The sequence below is a fragment of the Bos grunniens genome, chromosome 19 (assembly GCF_055505025.1).
Source record: "Bos grunniens cultivar Pamir isolate PY7600 chromosome 19, Bosgru_T2T1.0, whole genome shotgun sequence".
Classification (NCBI taxonomy): domain Eukaryota; kingdom Metazoa; phylum Chordata; class Mammalia; order Artiodactyla; family Bovidae; genus Bos; species Bos grunniens.
Genome location: NC_141183.1, coordinates 64,230,440 through 64,237,250, shown reverse-complemented (window position 1 = coordinate 64,237,250; position 6,811 = coordinate 64,230,440).

Genomic DNA, 6,811 nt, shown 5'->3' with positions numbered 1-6,811 from the left:
ATCCCATGGACGGAGGAGCCTGGTAGGCTGCAGTCCATGGGGTTGCTAAGAGTAGGACATGACTGAGAAACTTCAATTTCACTTTTCACTTTCATTCATTGGAGAAGGAAATGGCAACCCACTCCAGTGTTCTTGCCTGGAGAATCCCAGGGACGGTGGAGCCTGGTGGGCTGCTGTCTATGGGGTTGCACAGAATCAGACACAACTGAAGCGACTTAGCAGCAGCAGCAGCAGCAGCAGCAGCTGGGAAAACTGGTCAACCACTTGTAACAGAATGAAACTAGAACGCTTTCTAACACCATACACAAAAATAAACTAAAAATAGATTAAAGATCTAAATGTGAGACCAGAAACTATAAAACTCTTAGAGGAGAACATAGGCAAAACACTCTCCGACATACATCACAGCAGGATCCTCTATGACCCACCACCCAGAATATTGGAAATAAAAGCAAAAATAAACAAAAGCTTCAGCACAACAAAAGAAACTATAAGCAAGGTGAAAAGATAGCCTTCAGAATGGGAGAAAATAATAGCAAATGAAGCTACTGACAAAGAACTAATCTAAAAAATATACAAGTAACTTCTGAAGCTCAATTCCAGAAAAATAAACAACTCAATCAAAAGTGGGCCAAAGAACTAAATAGACATTTCTCCAAAGAAGACATACAGATGGCTAACAAACACATGAAAAGATGCTCAACATAACTCATTATCAAAGAAATGCAAATGAAAACCACAATGAGATATCATTTCACACCAATCAGAATGGCTGCGATCCAAAAGTCTACAAGCAATAAACGCTGGAGAAGATGTGGAGAAAAGTAAACCCTTTTACACTTTTGGTGGGAATGCAAACTAGTACAGCCACTATGGAGAATAGTGTGGAGATTCCTTAAAAAACTGGAAATAAAACTTCCATACGACCCAGAAATCCCACTGCTGGGCATGCACACCAAGGAAACCAGAATTGAAAGAGACACATGCACCCCAATGTTCATCGCACCGCTGTTTATAATATGCCGGACATGGAAGCAACCCAGATGTCCATCAGCAGATGAATGGATAAGAAAGCTGTGGTACATATACACAATAGAGTATTACTTAGCCATTAAAAAGAATACATTTGAATCAGTTCTAATGAGGTGGATGAAACGATCCTATTATACAGAGTGAAGTAAACCAGAAGGAAAAACACCAATTCAGTATACTACGCATATATATGGAACTTAGAAAGATGGTAACGACAACCCTGTATGCGAGACAGCAAAAGAGACACAGATGTATAGAACAGTCTTTTGAACTCTATGGGAGAGGGAGGGAGGGGATGATTTTGGAAAATGGCATTAAAACATGTATAATATCATATAGGAAACGAATCTCCAGTCCAGGTTCGATGCAGGATACAGGAAGCTTGGGCCTGGTGCACTGGGATGACTCAGAGGGATGGTATGGGGAGGGAGGTGGGAGAGGGGTTCAGGATATAGAACACGTGTACATCCGTGGCAGATGCATGTTGATGTATGGCAAAACCAATACAGTACTGTAAAGTAAAACTAATAATAATATGGCAAAACCAATACAATATTGTAAAGTTAAAAAAAAAAGAATAAAAAAATAAAGTGGAGGAGAAATACTAAATAATAATAATTAAAAAAATAATAATAATAAAAGAAAATGGCATATGAGTGGATCCATGAAGTTCAAACCCCTTTTGTTCTGGTGTCAACTATATTTATGATCTGAAAATAAAACTTTCTTTTCATAAAGTAAAGCATATGTAAATTGCCCTATACCTATCAAGTTTTATAAAACTCTGAGCTCATTCATTTTATTGATTTATTTTAGTAAATGAGGTGATATTTTCAAAGTCCTATTAATTATAAATTGATAAGAAAGACATGGATTATTTAATTAGTAATATTAGGGACAACAATAACTTAGGTTCTTGCCTCAGGTCACACAACAAATTGCTGCTAAGTCACTTCAGTCGTGTCCGACTCTGTGCGACCCCATAGACGGCAGTCCACCAGGCTCCACCATCCCTGGGATTCTCCAGGCAAGAACACTGGAGTGGGTTGCCATTTCCTTCTCCAATGCAGGAAAGTGAAAAGTAAAAGTGAAGTTGTTCAGTCGTGTCTGACTCTTAGCAAACCCATGGACTGCAGCCTCCCAGGCTCCTCCATCCATGGGATTCTCCAGGCAAGAGTACTGGAGTAGGGTGCCATTGCCTTCTCTGACACAACAAATTAATCCTGTGTAATTTTAAAAGTTGAATTTTAATGACATCTGATGTAGACAAAGGGTATTTATTGTTCTTAGGTCTACACACAGCAAATAATAAAGAAAACAACTTACGATTTATAATATTTAGGTGAAAAACACATTTAGTAGATGTGAAGCAAATAATTTGAACCAGAATCCCTTCAGCTAGGAAGGTCACAGGGAATGGAAGAGACAAATATAAACAAATGATGACAATGCATCATAAATAGTTAGGATATTTAAATAGTTTACCACTTTTTTTTTTCTTTTTCTTTTTTTTGATTGTTTTGTTTCAAGCAACTGAACTGGATATGCACAGTCAAGGATAATACTTCCGTATTCTTGGCTTGAGGACCCTATAAACAGCATGAAAAGGCAAAAAGATAGGACCCTGAAAGATGAACTCCCCAGATTGGTAGGTGCTCAATATACTACTGGAGAAAGGTGGAGAAATAACTCCAGAAAGAATGAAGAGATGGAGCCAAAGCAAAAACAACACCCAGCTGTAGATGTGACTGATTATGGAATTAAAGTCTAATGCTATAAGAGCAACATTTCATAGGAAACTGGAATGTTAGGTCCATCAATCAATGTAAATTGGAAGTAGTCAAACAGGAGATGCATCAACATTTTAGGAATCACTGAATTAAAATAGACTAGAATCAGATCAGATCAGTCACTCAATCATGTCCAACTCTTTGCGACCCCATAAATCGCAGCATGCCAGGCCTCCCTGTCCATCACAAACTCCCGGAGTTCACTCAGACTCATGTCCATCGAGTCAGTGATGCCATCCAGCCATCTCATCCTCTGTCATCCCCTTCTCCTCTTGCCCTCAATCCCTCCCAGCATCAGAATCTTTTCCAATAAGTCAACTCTTCGCATGAGGTGGCCAAACTACTGGAGTTTCAGCTTTAGCATCATTCCTTCCAAAGAAATCCCAGGGCTGATCTCCTTCAGAATGGACTGGGTGGATCTCCTTACAGTCCAAGGGACTCTCAAGAGTCTTCTCCAACACCACAGTTCAAAAGCATCAATTCCATATACACAATGGAGTATTACTCAGCCATTAAAAAGAATACATTTGAATCAGTTCTAATGAGGTGGATGAAACTGGAGCCTATTATACAGAGTGAAGTAAGCCAGAAGGAAAAACACCAATACAGTATACTAACGCATATATATGGAATTTAGAAAGATGGTAATGATAACCCTGTATACGAGACAGCAAAAGAGACACTGACGTATAGAACAGTCTTATGGACTCTGTGGGAGAGGGAGAGGGTGGGAAGATTTGGGAGAATGGCATTGAAACATGTAAAATATCATGTATGAAACGAGATGCCAGTCCAGGTTCAATGCACGATACTGGATGCTTGGGGCTGGTGCACTGGGACGACCCAGAGGGATGGTGTGGGGAGGGAGGAGGGAGGGGGGTTCAGGATGGGGAACACATGTATACCCGTGGTGGATTCATTTTGATGTTTGGCAGAACTAATACAATTATGTAAAGTTTGAGAATAGAATAAAATTAATTAAAAACAAAACAAAACAAAAAACAAAAGCATCAATTCTTCGGCACTCAGCCTTCTTCACAGTCCGACTCTCACATCCATACATGACCACAGGAAAAACCATAGCCTTGACTAGACGGACCTTTGTTGGCAAAGTAATGTCTCTGCTTTTGAATATGCTATCTAGTTTGGTCATAACTTTCCTTCCAAGGAGTAAGACTGGAATAGGTGAATTTAATTCAGATGACCATTATATCAACTACTGTGGGCAAGAATCCCTTAGATGAAATAGAGTAGCTATCATACTCCACAAGAGTATTTGATGCAATCTTAAAAATTGACAGAATTATCTCTGTTTGTTTCCAAGGCAAACCATTCAATATCTCAATCAAAGAAAACTAAGTCTATGCCTTGACAAGTAATGCTGAAGAAGCTGAAGTTGAACGGTTCTATGAAAACTGACAAGACCTTCTATAACTCACACCCAAAAAAGATGTCCTTTTCATTATAGGGGCCTGGAATGCAAAAGTAGGAAGTTAAGATATACCTGGAATAACAGGAAAATTTGGCCTTGGAGTACAAAATGAAGCAGGGCAAAGGCTAACAGAGTACTGCCAAGAGAACACACTGCTCAAAAACACAAGAGAAGACACTACACTTGGGTATCACAGATGGTCAATGGTGAAATCAGATTGATTATCTTTTTTGTAGCTGAAGATGGAGAAACTATATACAGTCAGCAAAAACAAGATTGGGAGTTGACTGTGGCTCAGATCGTGAACTCCTTATTGCCAAATTCAGACTTACATTGAAGGAAGTAGGGAAAACCACCAGCCCATTCAGGTATGACCAAATCAAATCCCTTACAATTATACAGTGGAAGCGACAAATAGATTCAAAGAATTATACCTGATAGAGTGCCTAAAGAACTGTGCGTGGAGGTTCAGGACATTGTACAGGAGGCAGTGAACAAGACCATCCACAAGAAAAGGAAATTAAAAAAGCAAAATGATTATCTAGGGAGGCCTTACAAATAGCTGAGAAAAGAAGAAAAGCTAAAGGCAAAGGAGAAAAGGAAAGACATATCACTTTGAATGCACATTTCCAAGAATAGCAAGGAGAGATAAGAAAGACTTCCTCAGTGATCAGTGCCAAGAAATACAGGAAAACAAAAGAATGGGAAAGACCTTAGATCTCTTCAAGAAAATTAGAGCTACAAGGGAATGTTTCATGCAAAGATGGGCTCAGTAAAAGACATAAATGGTATGGACAAAACAGAAGCACAAGATATTTAGAAGAAGTGGCAAGAATACATAGAAGAACTATACAGAAAAGCTCTTCAAGACCCAGATAATCACAATGGCATGATCACTCACCTAGAGCCAGACATCCTAAAGTGTGAAGTCAAGGGGCCTTAGAAAGCCTCACTATGAACAGAGCTAGTGGAGGTGATGGAATTCCAGTTGAGTTATTTCAAATCCTAAAAGATGATACTGTGAAAGTACTGCACTCAATATGCCAGCAAATTTGGAGAACTCAGCAGTGGCCACAGGACTGGGAAAAGTCAGTTTTCATTCCAATCACAAGGAAAGGCAATGCCAAAGAATGTTCAAACTACTGCACAATTGCACTCATCTCACACGCTAGTAAAGTAATGCTTAAAATTCTCCAAGCCAGGCTTCAACTGTTCATGAAATGTGAACTTCCAGATGTTCAAACTGGATTTAGAAAAGGCAGAAGAACTAGAGATCAAATTGCCAACATCCACTGGATCATAAAAAAAACAAGCAAGTTCCAGAAATAAATCTACTTCTTCTTTACTGATTACATTAATGCTTTTGACTGTGTGGTTCACAGCAAACTATGGAAAATTCTTAAAGAGATGGGAATACCAGACCACCTGACCTGCCTCCTGAGAAATCTGTATGCAGGTCAGGAAGCAACAGTTAGAACTGGACGTGGAACAACACACTGGTTCTAAATCAGTAAAGGAGTACTTCAAGGCTGTATATTGTCACCCTGCTTATTAATTTATGTGCAGAGTAAATCATGAGAATTGCCAGGCCAGATGAAACACAAGCCAGAATCAAGACTGTTGGGAGTAATATCAATAACCTCAGATTTGCAGATTACACCACTCTTATGGCAGAAAGTGAAGAACTAAAGAGCCTCTTGATGAAAGTGAAAGAAGAGAGTGAAAATGATGGCTTAAAACTCAACATTCACCAAATAAATATCATTTTGTCCAATCACTTCATGCAGATAGGGAAACGATGGAAACAGTGGGAGACTTTTTTTTGGGGGGGGTCTCCAAAATCACTGCAGATGGTGACTGAAGCCATGAAATTAAAAGACCCTTTCTCCTTGGAATAAAAGCTATTATCAACTTAGACAGCCTATTAAAAAGCAGAGACTCAGCTTTGCCAACAAAGGTCCATATAGTCAAGGCTATGGTTTTTCCAGTAGTCCTGTATGGATATGAGAATCGGACTATAAGGAAAGCTGAGTCCTGAAGAATAGATGCCTTTGGGATGTGGTGTTGGAGAAGACTCGAGATTCCCTCGGACAGCAAGTGGATCCAACCAGTCTATCCTAAAGTAAATCAGTCCTGAATATTCATTGGAAGGACTCATGCTGAAACTCTAATACTTTGGCCACCTGATGCTAAGACCTCACTCAGTAGAAAAGACCCTGATGCTGGCAAAAATTGAAGGCGGGAGGAGAAGGGACTGACGAGTATAAGATGGTTGGATGGCATTACTGACTTGATAGACTGAGTTTGAGCAAGCTCCAGTAGTTGGTGATGGATTCGGAAGCTTGGCATGCTCCAGTCCATGGGGCTGCAAAGAGTTGGACATGACTGAGTGACTGAACTGAACTGAATCAAGGATTAGTCATTTCATGATGACATCATTCTAGTTAAAAATAAGACCTATTGTTACCTCTGTTTTTATAGGCTATTTTTTTTTCTAATTGAAGTTTTCTAATCACAGTTGCACCATAGAGGGTCAGTGAACCTGGTGCAGTCATGT